The sequence below is a fragment of the Parasteatoda tepidariorum genome, chromosome 2 (assembly GCF_982258835.1).
Source record: "Parasteatoda tepidariorum strain Cologne lab strain chromosome 2, Ptep-v5.0, whole genome shotgun sequence".
NCBI lineage: Eukaryota > Metazoa > Arthropoda > Arachnida > Araneae > Theridiidae > Parasteatoda > Parasteatoda tepidariorum.
Genome location: NC_141756.1, coordinates 7728108 through 7743319, shown reverse-complemented (window position 1 = coordinate 7743319; position 15212 = coordinate 7728108). Strand labels below are relative to the sequence as shown.

Here is a 15212-nt window from a genome sequence, read left to right as displayed (position 1 = left end):
ATTCGTATCGACCAGCAATTGCTGGAAATCGAACCCGGATCACCTCATTACTCTATGGAAATCTAAAGAATCACTGTTGAGGAAAACGGGACTAAAAACATTAAAACCTGTTTAATTATTAGAAGAAACAAAGTGAAATTGGAAAAAATTTAATATCGAAAACTTTTTCATAGAACAATCAAACTGGTCCAACAACAGATATGATACACTCTGTGCTATGTAGACTAAAGTAAAGAACAACATGAATGAAGTACATAAATGGATGTACTATAGTTTCAGTTCCATAAGCAAAAACCTTCCTCGGTGTCTAAACACCAAATGATGATAGAGAATCAAACTGGTCATTAAATTATCAGATAATCAAATTGTTCTTTATGCTTTCACTGTGCCTTCTTTAGTAGCGATTCTACAAATTTACATAACGTTTTTGTTTTTTCTTAGCTTAAATATTAATTTGTTACTCTTAATGTGATGGTTATTTTTAATTTATTTTTCAAAGAGAATTCTAAAGAAAATTATATTACTAGCAGACCTATAGTGTACACTTTGTGTATAATGCACAGAACGGAAAATACATATATTCACAACATAATTAACATTTAATTAAGTTAATATTAAAAAGAAATTTTTCCTGCTGACACAAAATAAGACACATAAAATAAGATAAATTTTTTGTTCTCTATCTATTGGCATAAAATGAGACACATAAAAGCTTTTTACGAATGTAAAAAGCTTTCTATCAGCAACTTCTTTGTTTACGGCTTCTTAATTTTTGTATCTAAGAAAAAATTTAATTGATCTTGTAAATTCTTAAATTTTGGCTTTTAGAATAATAAAATTTACGAGAATGTAAAATAGTAACTATTTTAATTCAAATTCATTTTAATTTATTAAAATTAATTTAAATTATATTGCATTATTTTATTTTAAACAGTTAATTTAAATTGTTTACAATTCTTATTGAAATCAATATTAAAAATAATAAATTATTGAAAGTTATTTAAATTACTCATAACAGTTTTATCAGTTAAAGATTTAAAACCAGTTAAAATACTTAGGAGTAATGGGAGAGGAAGAAGTATACACATATAAAGAAAGGTGCAAAAAAAGGGGCTTTTAATTGTACAATTTAACCATATTTAAGCAGAGCTTGAAAAACATATAGTAGCAAAATATCTGACATGAGTTCGAGGAACCTATTTTTTTAAAATTATTTCTGTTATTGAATGATATTTTATGAATTACATTTCATAATTATTCTACAGAATAACACTTAAAAAAAATATCTGTTTTCCAGCAAAAATACGATAAAAGTAGTACCTACCATTTTATATCAGCCAAATCAATTAATATAAGTACTATAATAGGTTAAACGAAAAGTTCAAAATATTAAAAATTTGTTTTTAATGTTTCTTTTTGTTCTATACTAAACATCAAGAATTGATTGGATTTTTGGAAACATTAGTTTCATATTTTACAACAATCATGTAGTTAAATTAGTGATTGGGTCAAAGGCTCTTATAAATACTGAAAAACTGAGGGTCACCAAAATCACGGAGAGATTTCTATCATTGTGGACAAACAATGTGAGGAAAAACCAGAGACCTAAACAAAGCATTCTAACACTAAGTCAAAGATCACTGCCCTTTAACAATATGAAATTAAAGTTAATTCCAACTATTTGCTGAAAGCCGTTTGATTTAAATGTTTAATGCGCAATCTTTATCTTATAAAGAATACAAAAATAATTTGAAAAAGTTTTTAATTTGTATATTCTGTTTCTAGTCATGAATTTTAGAGATCTAGAAAAAAAAAAGATTTAATGATTTGAATTAAAGGCTTACGATTATTTAAATTTTTTAGAAAAAACTATTGAGATCTAGTTTTAATTAAAAGATTCAAAAATTTAATATTCAATCTCAAAGAAACTATCGAATTTCTCATAACCTTAATAAATATTTTGTATGCAGATTTAGATGCAGGTTGGATTTTACTGCTTTACAGTTTATATTCAATTATGATACACGAGAAATCAAATACAATTCTTTCCATAATATCAATAAAATGCGCGTTGTTTGTTAAAGTGGTAAGTAAATCGGATAAACGGGAGTTATTTAGATCAGAATTCTTTTAATATCACCGAAAAGAACTCTTATATATGTTATAAATAGGCACAATATACTCACCCGATATTCTTTTCTTTTATAACCGTCGTTGAACAGCCGACCCAATTTTCGAGTTTACGACTATCAATGTTCAGCTCCGTAGCTTTGAAAATTTTTAACCCAATTCCGAAGACTCCTGGTTCAAGTATTGAGAGATAATTGCATTCGTGGAGGACTTTTTGATGGAACTAACCCTCATTTGTGTTACATGGCGCAGGAAACCGCGAAAACTTCCAACGGTTAGCATAACGATAAAGGGACTCTAACCCATGATCCGTCTACCGCTGAGGATATTTTTCGTCAGCATTGCAATCGGTATGATCAGAGTGTAGAATTCGTATTGACCATAACTATTTTATATGCAGTTCAAGTCACGATGGCTCAATAGTTACTGCACTGAGCTGCTATTACTAAGACCTGAGGTTCGAGGCCCAAAGAGAGCAAACTACTAAACTTTCTGCAAAATATTATAGATAATATAGAGTGGTAGGCAATTAAAAACTAACAGTTCAGAATATTAGGTCACTTTAAACGATTTTCTACAGTTTAATTAAAAAGGAGTATTTCTTTTAAATTACTCTTTAATTCTGTTCTAAATAATCCCATGCAATTTATAGATAGAAAAAATATATAAAAGTGATTCAAAGTCAAGGATTTAACAAAAAAGTCATATTTCATGCTAATTTAAGTGGGAAATGAAATTTAAATGTACATTTCCACAGCAGGAACAGCATTTCATACGCAAACAATATAGAAATATCGTAACTTTTAAGCCAAATCTAAATAAATTGTAAACTTTCTCAGAAGTTTAGAAATCATCATTTTATTAGAATTGCGTGAAACGAGAAAATTAAAAATAATTACACACTATTAACAAGCAAGCCAGTTTTCATTACTTGGAATATCAACCACTTCTTAACGTAGTTTTAATATTTTATTAGAAAATTATTTTACTTAATATGATATATAATATTCTTGCGTCATGCAGGCGAAAATGTACATAAGTAAAAATATTCAAGTGCAATAATAAGTACAATAATAAGTACAATAGTATAATTATTGCTTTAAATGTTATAGAGACAAGTTCTAGGTACATTTTGATGGATCAAGCCCAAGATACTAAAGATTGTTTTTGCTCTTGTATTCGAGATTATTAACTATATATACTGGGGTATTCATATTCACTCGTTGCTAAGGTAAATATGGTTGTTGCGTAAATTCTTCTCATTAAAATTCTGTAACATACGAGCCTTATTAAGTTACTTAGATGATTTCGTAAACTGGCACTCAACATAGTTGTAAGATCACCGATAAAAATTGAGCAGCTCGGACAAAAAATAATTTATTCCAATATAATTACGGTAAGAATTGTTGATACTGCAAAACCTTGACAATCGAATATTTTCTTGAATTTTTTCGTTCACTATTTCTTATTGCATACATTATTTGCGTCTTTAATTTCATTACAATTTGTTTACAAGGTTGCATATGTGGCATAAGAATGTAAAAGGGAAAGATAAACAGAAGAAAAGGTAAAGTTTTTCTAGTGTAATTCTTACATATACTTTTTGTTCGCGGTCTTTTTTATCCTGCATAACTCCTTAAAGTAATCCTCCACTCTATGACCTAGAGTAATGGAGTAATCCTTTATTCTATAACCATGAGTAATGGAGTCATTCTTTACTCTATGACTTGGAGTAATGTAGTAATCCTTTACTCTATGATCTAGAGTAAAGAAGTAATCCTCCACTTTATGATCTAGAGCAGGGATGGCGAACCAATGGCACCCGACACAATATTTTGGGCACGCCACCGATCACATTTGTTATTACACTATGAATTGTTATTACTCAAATGCTATTACACTATGAAGCATATGTAACAATTAAATTAAAATTCACAAAAAAACACGCAAAATAATAAACAATTATTAATGAAAAAAATTAACAATTAATGCTAAAAAAGCAATTAATAACCATAAAAAACAAGCTAACAATAAATAACTAACAAAAAAACAGTCCTGCTTAAACTAACATCTTACAACCCAATATAAGTTATTTGTCATCTAATTTGCAACAACAGAAGTCACACTGATGTTACTTTAAGTTGAATTACGCGTATGACTGAATACATTGCAGAATACTTTTTTTTTCAATGTAAATAAAGAGTTTTGAGTTGATAGTATTTAGTATTATTATTTTCCCAATAATCACGAAGGCAAAATTATTTGACGGCACGTCTATGACCTCATTAAACAATTTTTTGGAAAAAATGGCACGTTGGTGTATAAAGGTTCGCCACCCCTGATCTACAGTAATGAAGCAATCCTTTACTCTATGACCTGGAGTGATAGAGTAATCCTCCACCAATCCTAGATGGGCTTTTTAAGGTTCCAGTGTGGTCTTCGGTGACTTAAATCTTTTTTACTTGTTACTACATTATATTGAGTAACATAACATTGAATTTCCAATCTTTGCAGTCCAGATTATTTTCAATACTTCATTAAATACCATATCAATCCTAATGTTTTATACAACATAATAGAAAGTAAATTTTGAAAGGGAGCTTTATTTTCTACCTCCTTTTCCTCTTTTTTTAAAAAAAAATAATAACGCATCCAAATTCCATACATAATGAAAAATATATACTAAAAAATAAAACAAATACATAAAAAACAATGAGAACTTATACGTTTTGTCATTCCAAGTATCCAGAATGATTATACTTAGAGATACTTCCTTCGTATACAAATAGCTGAACAATATTTTCTGTCAGTTATAAAAAATTTTCGATCCCTTAATCGCATTTAAGTCACCAATTATTTATTAAAAAAAATGACTGTAAGAGGAAAGTTTAAAAATATTGTTTACAAGTTTTTCTCTAAATTAATCTATTATCGCCCATTCATATTATTGAAAACACTTAATACACAAGATGCCATATTCTTTGTATTTTAACAGTACAGACGTCATCAAGACAGAAGAGGACAATCACTCTCCAAATCCAGCGTAGGTTTTAAAATTGTTCTCGTATTTTGTACTTCTCAATGAGAAATATTCCATTTGTCATTGTTTTGGGTTCTGAGAGGACAGAGTTATTGACGAGGAAGGGCATATTCATATCCTCTAATTCGAATATCGTTACAGGAGTAAAAATTTAAAATGAAAAAAAGATGGCGTCCACTTAAGAACAATAACATAAAATGGACTATTGCCAGCTGAGATTCGATTATGACGAAAGGAACATTGTTTCCACGTTCCGCCCTGTACCGGTCAGCTCCAGTATTACGGAAATTAATAACAATGTATTTATCTAAATTCTGGAACTTTTTTCGAATTGAGACGTGACTGAAACTTGATTCTAAAACTGACGAGGTGTGTACTCTTGAATCGTTTGGTAATTAACTTACGTTTCATACACACTCCTGATTTTATTTTGATTTTGTGTTCAGTTAAGTTTTAGAAAGAGCATCGCTCAAATGTTATTGAAATAAATTCTCTGCCAAATTCGCTGAATATTTAATATGATATAGTTCAATAATATTCTTTGATAAAAAGAAGTCCTCATTGACACTAAGTCTTAAAATTGATAATTTCCCAGATACGAAGCCTCAAACATAAATAGTAATTCGCAATTCTTTAATACCTTCTTTATATTAGCATTAAACAATAGGCACCTCTTGGATGATGTCCGACTGGATTTTGCACATGTCATGGCCCCTTATGAGGGCTGATTGTTTAAACAAATGATTCTTAGATCTCTACAAATGTACGCACCTATGCATAAACATAACTAGTCATTAATTATTTGAATATTATTTACATTTTGTTAAGGGGTGCCGATCAACACCTTCTAGAAGAAAAAAAGTCTCAACACAGATAAATTTAGTAATACAACGTAACGAAAATAAACTGCGCAGTAGCGGCAATAAACTGCGCCTTGTTTAGAAACCTGAATGCAACACACTCCCAATGGATGTTTGAGGCAATCTCTTTCGATAGATGCCTCAGATGTGGAATCAGTGGGACTAGAAAAGAATTTAATAAATAGGTAGGAAAAACTAACGGAATGATTTATGTTCACAAATGTCTAAATTCATTTTTATGTAAATATGAACGAAAATAATTCCATGGTAAAAATTATAAAATATTATTAATATTTCCTCAATGCAAAATTATTTCAATTTTAACGATCAATATCTTTATTATTAAAATTGCTTGCAAATTATATTTTATATTTATCTTTTATAAAATCTTTAGCTTAAACCAAATATATACCCAAAGAAACATTTCATTTCATCATAAAAATAATACTAATATATTAAGATTTTTCTAATAGATACTAATAGATAATACTAATAGATAATAGATTTTATACTATGATATGGTACCTCCTTCGGTTGAGTGTCTGTCCCCTTCTTCACTTCCTATACGGCACCAAACAATACACAAGCCCAATTTTCCATTCAGGGATTGTGAAATTAAAATGTTGCCGCTCAGAAAAGAAATATTTCGGTCAAAAGTAATTTTTTGAATAATGTTTAATGTTTGAGATATTTAATGTAAAAATACAATTATTACGTCCAAAAAAATAGTTATATTTTTGCTTCCTGCGATTGTTTTTTTTTAAATGTTAAAGTACGTTTATTTTCATGATAAAAAATTAACAATCGAATTAAAGAGAAAATATAAATTCACTAAATAGCAAAAATCACATAATGAAGTTTCAAGTAATAAAAGCAAATTAATGAAGTTTAGCGTACAAAATAATACAAAATTGCTATTTTTTTGATACAGTATTAGGCTTAGTACTTTCTTATCCCTCCAGTAAAACTAAAACAGTTTGAAGAAGCAAAAAGTAACATCTAATATTATTTTGTTCAATAAAAATGTTAACGGCATGACGTTAAAAGAAACTAAAAATCTCTACGCGTGATGTTCAAAACCGTGTAGCTAAAATTAATGACGTAGATAAAGATATATTATGATACCTAAGTTTTTATCTCTTACCTTAGTTTAAATAATTCAGAATTTAGAATTAAGAAGTATAAATAAACGCATATGCATAAAAATTTTAAAAGTAGTCTATAGTAAATATTTGTGTACTCCTTTTTTTTTTATTACCAAATCCGCTTGATACCGGTTGAGTTAGTTAGAACTTGTTTTAAACAGCAGAAATCAAGTGCGAACATCATAAAAGTTCTCAATAATATCTTAACGATTTTCAAACGAGTGTATCAGCACCTTTATACAAATAGTTTACTGATGGTTTTGTTGATTATATTTAGGTTGATATACTATGGGTAAAGGTTACAACAGTCTGATAACACTGAAAGTACTATTTAAGAATCGATACTATAAGGAATGGTAAACTAGTGGCATGTCTTAAGTTCAAATAAAAAATGATGATTGTAAAACTAATAAATGAAAAATTTCAGTAATTTAGTAGGTTGATGCTTCTGAATGAACTAATTAGAAAACTTAATTTAAAATTAATACGAAGAAATACAATATCAAGAAGAATATAAAAATTCATTCCTGTATGCAGATTTTTTTTATAACTGTCGTTGAACAGCTGACCCAATTTTTGGTTTACGACTAATAATGTTCAACTCCGTACCCTTGTAATTCTGAATCCAATCCAGAAGACAAGGGAACTCCTGGATTAAGTATTGAGCGAAGTGTACCTACGTGGAGAACTTTTTAATGGAACTAACCCACATTTGCGTTACATGGAGATGAAAATCTCCCACGGTTAACCTGACTTCAAAACCCATGATCCGTCTACCACTGAGGATATATTACGTCATCACTGTGGTCGGTGCGAGACGGGTATGGAATTCGTATTGATCAGCCAGGGCTGGATTTCAAACCAGCTTCATTTCATTGGAAATCTCAGAGCTCTATCCCATGATCATTAAGTTTTTATTTACTCGCTTTTGTGTCTCTGAAGGTGTGAAGGTGAAATCTTGCAATCGATGCTTCGACTATTTTTCGACAAGCTAGAGCACTTAAATCTCTACTTAAGCTCAGAGATATATGAAAATTCAAGTTTCAGTTGTCTTTTGAACCTTACAAGCTCACACCCGTCATAGCACTTTTATCATCAACCGGCCACTTCTCGACTAGTTATAGCACATCCTAATTTATTGCCATCAACAAAAGAAATTATTTAGAAAACTTGAAATTTTTTTCGAACTGGTAGATCTAAAGTTCTTAAATGGAGCTTTCAGAGAAATTTTATTTTGTTTTATTATTATAAATTGTATTAGTAGTATATAATTTAATTACTTAATCATAATGTTTTGCATTAGTGCTATATAAATTATTAAATATTCATATATTTTTACAGCAACTGTAACATAAAAAACTTAACTAAACATGAAAAGTTTAAAAAAAAAGACTAGTTAGTGTCGTAAAACCCAAAGAAGTTAATTGAATCTGTATATAACATGAAATCATAAATAAATAAGATCTAAATAACAGGATGACTTTCTAAAAGTTGTTATAACGGTATTTATCTGTAAACTATTTATCACTTATTTAATGATGTTTACTTGTGTTATACATCATTTCTTCTGAATATTATTCTACGGTTTTATTACGTTTATAATTTCTATTATTAAACAAATTTATGGGCATGAAACTAAAAGTGATATTCTTTTAATATAATATTAACTTATTAAATATTATGCACTTAACACGCAACATTTCGTGATAGACAAATTTAGATACAGTTTTACAATAATATGTTACATTACGATAACCACATTATATTCATTGTTAGAATAAATTTTATGTAAAACTGTATCCAATCAACACATGCAGCAACAATGGTTATTGCGAAATAGGAACTTAAAACTTCAAAGAAATAATAGGAATTAACAATTTACGCTATTGTTAAATAATCTTTTTAACGAATAACATTTATAGCAACCAAAAATCATATAAGAAATTTAAAAACATGTTTGTGATTAAGGTTGAAATAGTAGGAAAAAAAAACGAATAAGTTTTATTGTGAAATTTTTTTAATTTCGTTGTAGAAGAGTTTAAAATAACAGCCCTAAATTTATATGATCGACATTCTTGTCAAAAATAAAGTAATTCAGATAAATATGTTTTGATTTTGGAAAAGCATAAGTTAGTGTTACTACTCTGCAGTTAAATCATTCTGCTTAGAGATGACGGATTTGAAAGTTGTTTATTTTATATCCCCCTTTGCCTGTGAATTAACATAGTTTAAGGCGCAAATACTCTTATACTTTTATTAAAATATAGGAAAGTAAAAAAACCTAACGCTTGCAAACGTTAAAATTTTTAAATTGTCATCATAACATCGTAACATTGCTAATCCATTTGACGTATATTAAACGATCACCATCCAAATAAATCACATGACAATATATAACTATGAAAATATTTATTATATTCAACATACAAAAAAAAATTCCCATAACTTTATAGTATAAATCAGTTTTATACAGGCCATTAAATTTCAACAAATTCCTACAGAAATTTATGGAAATTTCCTCATCAAGAATGGGTGAAGGCAAACATCAAATGTAATAAAAGAGCTGAAAGTTAAGAATTACAATAACCGTTTTTATGCAAACATTATATGATGAGATTTATGTCTAGTAGCTGAAAACTCATTTTAACGTGATGTAAACAAGGAGCAGACTTTTATGACAGAAAAGGTTTTTATTGTTTGGGTTAAAGTTAATTCGAGACCTCAATATGACGGAAAACACCTGACATTCACCTTCACTTGCGTCCTTGGACGCCATATCAACCAAAACAATATATATATATATATATATATATATATATATATATATATATATATATATATATATATATATATATATATATATATAATTTTTTTTTAAATCGCCGAAAAGATTTCATTTAATTTTTCACATACAATTTCCATTGTTTATCATAAAAGAGAAAGGCGTCATTAATACAGCCCTATTGTGTAATGACATAACAGTGGTTTATAAGATAAAAAAATAAAAATAGGAAGACTTAAGTGTTATATTTGAAACTCCTGACGGTCTATTTACGAAAAGTCCCCTCAGCAAAGGATCAAAATTGTGATGGTACGTCTTCGGATCATCCTCAGGGATGTTTCCCAGACCGTCGCCAACAGCCCGTTGTGCAGCTCTAGTGTGACGTAAATGAGCTAACCGAACCCGAAATTCACTCAAGATTTGAATTTTGCATCATTTGTGCAAGAAAATATTGTTAACAAAATAAAAGTGGTACAGCTGGCAGGTATATAAGACCAACTAAATGTAGAACCGCTAGACCAAAGAATATTTTAATTTACTTTATAACCGGTCTTGAACTGCCAACAAAATTCTGAGTTTACGACTCTCTAGGTTCAACTCCTTAACCTTGTAATTTTGAACCAGACCTAGAAGACAATGGAACTCCTGAATCAAGTATTGCGGTAAACTGACCTTCTTAGAGGGCTTTTTTTTAATTAAACTAACCCTCATTTACGCTACAAGGAAAGGAAAACCACGAAAACTTCTACGGTTAGACCAGTGACAAGGATATTAAAATCCAGGATTCGTTGACCATTAACGATCATTTCAGTTTTAAATTCATCCTCACAAGATGCCATTTATTTTAGCATTAACTTTTAATGAAAAAAATATATAGTTTTGAATAAAATTATTAAATTATAAAAAATATTTTTCGGTTATAGCAAATATGAACAGTTCATAACCTAATTAAGAAAAAAAAAGATAATTTCTTGAATGAAAAATGTCGCATTTGTCTATTTCAATCACTTTGACATCTTTTCTGTGAATGATTTTCCAATTTGATTTATGTAAAGTCATTTTCCGTATTTTAATGTATCATTTATGCATCTATGATCCATAAATACATAATAAATTTCACACATTCATCATCAATGATTGGAAATAGAATCAATGTTTACTTTAAATATATCCTTAAAATAAACATCCTTCAATTTCTTTCCGATAAAAACAAGCATACGCGGAAACTTTGATTGTGCATTTTAGTGCCATAATTTACTATACAACCATAAAAATCTTATTCGAAGTTATGATATTTAAGTTTTTATGAGTTCTTCTCCCAGAGTATGAGTCACACGATTATAAAACTTTAAAGCCAACGCTCAGCTGACAAGAATTGTCTTTTTCTTTTCCCTTGGACACTAAGTTGACTTTTACGACTTGAAACGAGAATGACGTGTTAAAATTGTATAAAACTTTAACTAAGTTTTATATCTTATAGCGTAGCCAAAACGTGCAAAAAAAAAACTTTATTCTTTACTTATAATTTATAGTTTACACGTGTCAGTTCAACTTATTTCAGTCCTTTTAGTTACCAAATTAATTTTGTTTTGCTGCTGTGTACGGAAGTGTAGTACTAGAATAATTTACATTATTAGGCTAATTAAATAAAATTGTATTTCCAATAATTTTTTATTTACTTCAACATATAACTTACCTTATTTGTATCCCAATGTTATTTTAACATATATTTTACTTTATTTGTAACTCAATATTATTTTAACATATACTTTACCTTATTCGTATCTTAAATTACTTCAACACGTACTTTGCCTTATTTGTTACCTAATATTATGTCCACATTTACTTTATCTTATTTATATCCCAATTATTATTTGTCAAATTTGTATTGAATTTCTAAATTGCTTATTTTATTGACTTATTTATTAAATATATTAGGCATTATTTTCTTTCATGTTACTTGTAATCTCTATCAAAATATTCTATACCTTATCTGTATCAAAATATTTTTATAAAAATGCTGTTTTATAGTTAGATTAAAATAATTGTTATATACTTATATAATATAATATATAATAACATAATATATAATAAATATATAATATTATATATTGTTATAAATTTGTTGTATACAACACTTTATTTTTTTCCGTATCACAATATTCTTTATCTTATTTGTATCAAACTTCCTTTATGTTAAGCTATGTGTTACATGAGCTTTATTTTTGCTTCAGCGAATCAAAAAGTAAATAAATAAATAAATCTAACATACAACAGATATTCTTAGATATTTAGAACATACATTTTTCAATTAGAATTGTCGGTGTAAGTAATTAAGTAATATGAAATTTATAAAAAACACTTTGGGAATTCAGAAATAATAAAAATTAGTTAAACACAAAGCACAAACTATCAGAATACTTCTAAATACAGACTGTTTTCCTAAATACAGAATAATAATAAATACTGATAATATCTGTATTTAGATGCATATTAATTTTTGCATTTCGGATTAATAGCAAATAGATTAACATTTTTTGAAATCAGTATTGTAATTTTTTAAATTAGATTCAGCGAGTTCAGAAGAACAGTCTTTTTACATTAATAAAATGATGCGTTACTGCTTCGATTTTACAAAGAAAATTTCCAGAGGAAAGCATAACATTGCGTCAGTTATACAGTTATTGATAAAAACATTTAAAATGAATACAACAAAGCATTGGTCTAGTTCTCGATTAAAGTTTTCTAGAAAAAAAGAACAATAATTAAAAGTAAGCAAGTAGCATAAAAATGTGAGACTATACAATTTGAAATAGGAAAAAAGCCCCATGAATGAAAATTCATAGAAATTAATTGAATTTTCTTCATTAATCACTTAAATTCATTTCAAAATATTCCTTAAGCCTTTCCATAAAGTATTTGAAGATCGAAAAATTTACAAAATCACGATAATTCAATGATTTTATACATTAATCAAGTGAATTTATTTCAATTTTTTTTTATTGCGATAATTCAATCCCACAATATTGAGAAATGCTCACATGTGTCAATTTTAAACAAAAATGCATAGTCAAATTTAACGGTAAAAAGTTGAACCTTCAATATTTCTTTGTCGCGGTCATTTTTGTGTTTTCATTCCATTCCCAAATGAAGAAAAAAAATTCTTTTAAGTTGGATCAAAAGATGATTAAAAAATTAAATCAATCATTACATAAATATTGGTATTGTTGATTACAACAACAAAATTGATTTGTAGAAGGAAATTTAACGGTGTTGACACTCTGAAGAAATAATTTACCTTGAGTTGAGATGGAAAGACAGAGCAATAAACGATGTTATTGAATTCCAATCCTTCAAACACAAATATATTAAGCTTAGAAACACCCTTGCTAAAGGAAACACCAAAGAAATCTCATCACATATTTCCTTATCTGACACAAATAAGCTAAATAGGTAAATTCTAAAACTTGTTTCTTGAAGGACACTTTAAGTACTAACAAATGAACAGTAGCTTTGTTTCTATGACATTTAAAATCACAGAAGAGACTTGTTAAAAGAAATTTTTTTTTTCGGATTTTAAGTTAAACGAGAAATATCGATATTGTACTACTTATAAATGCAATTGGGGTTTAAACTCCATACTTCGAAATTTTGCGTTGTTAATTTTAGAAAAAAATTGTAAAGATTATACGAAATTTTTAAAAATTTCTGCAAGTCTCTAGTACATACGAACCAAACGAAGTCGCTAATTTTCGAATTATTTAACTTTTCGAGTTGTAAATTTGATGGAAGTTATTTCATTTCTGATCGTTGATCATAGAGAGCATTGAATTTTTTTTTATTAAACTACAATATTCGTATATATAAATTATCAACCTGCAGTTTTACAAAAATACCCTGATTTTCCCAAAAGACATAAAACTCAAGAAACATGAATAAAAAATAAACTTTAATAAAATAGCTTTACAACTTTTAAATTTTTATATAAAATTATAATTAATTATATAGATTTGAGGAAACTATGAATACATTAGGCCTATAATAGTTATGAATGCTTCAGGCACATAATAGTTATGAATACATTGAGCGAATAATAGTTGTGAACACATAGGGCGTATAATAGTTAGGAATACATTAGGCGTATAATTGTTATGAATGCATTGAAAGTATAATACTAGTTATCAATACATTGAGCGTGCAATAGTTACGAATACATTAGGCATATAATAGTTATAAATTCATTAGGCGCATAATAGTTATGAATATATTAGGCGTATAATAGTTATGAATACATTAGGCGTTAGGGAAAAAGCTCCCCTCTTTGAAATTCGCTGTTTCTTATTTCCATAGCAGCAGACGGCCTCAGACTTTGTGTTGCGAGACGAGTTCAACCTAACCATTTTTGACAATGATTTTAATTATTAAGGATGATCATTATTTGACCACCTTGTTTGTTAATTGATAAGAGAATAATTTCAATGAAATCACCAAACATTTGAACAAATTTCTTTATATGTCCAATATTCACTTTATAAAGACAAACTATAACGGAGTAGTTGGAAAAGATAGTTAGAAACGACAACTTTTAATTATATTGTTCAAATAGATTTATTTATAATTATTTTATTAAATTTACGTTCTGGTCCAATTGACCTTGCTCAATAATGTCATATTTTGATCATTTGTTTTTCATAAACATTATTTTCAATCCTAATGTGTTGCATTTTATAGTTATTTTTGACAATGGTTTCGATGATTAAGGGTGGTTATTATTTGAGCATCTTGCTTGTTAACATTTGAACAATTTGCTTAAATTTGAATAGTTAATTTTTCTTTTAACAAAAAATTGAAATTTTGAACAGAATTTATAAATGCTTTATATTTCGTTATAAACCTGAGTGAAAAGTTTCGATTGAAAACGTATACCTTTTTAAAAAGTTTTAGCAAAAAGTAAACAAATTAAGTGAAATCTTAAAATTATAACTTTGAGCATAAATATCGAATATCAAATTCCCATAAGTTTTAAAATCGACATTTCGAAGTTTAGTGATTGTTCTAATCTTATGTAACCTCTTATGGGTTTTAAGGTTTGATGATGTCATCGATAAGAGAAAGAGGCACAGTAAGAGCAATGTTTGCGTAAGTACCTAAACTCATTCTATCGTCGAAAATCGCTGATTAATTGTAAAAATAACTAAATTCATCGAAAGGAATATTGCAGTTCAAAATAAGAGACTCTTACGTAAGTAATTTGC

At 28.0% G+C, this 15212-nt stretch overlaps 1 protein-coding gene across 3 annotated transcripts in view; it reads right to left on the bottom strand.

Annotated features, from left to right (window-relative positions):
* The window catches only part of LOC107453330 (G protein-activated inward rectifier potassium channel 3), a 92637-nt gene that overhangs the window by 39806 nt on the left and 37619 nt on the right, over positions 1 to 15212 (bottom strand). Inside the window, exon 1 of one of the 3 annotated variants that reach the window (XM_071177100.2) lies at positions 13256 to 13313. The exons of the other annotated variants lie outside the window; for them this stretch is intronic. The gene's annotated coding sequence lies outside the window, so the exon portion shown is untranslated. Of the gene's footprint in view, positions 1 to 13255; positions 13314 to 15212 lie in introns of those variants that run through there. 3 annotated transcript variants of the gene reach the window in all.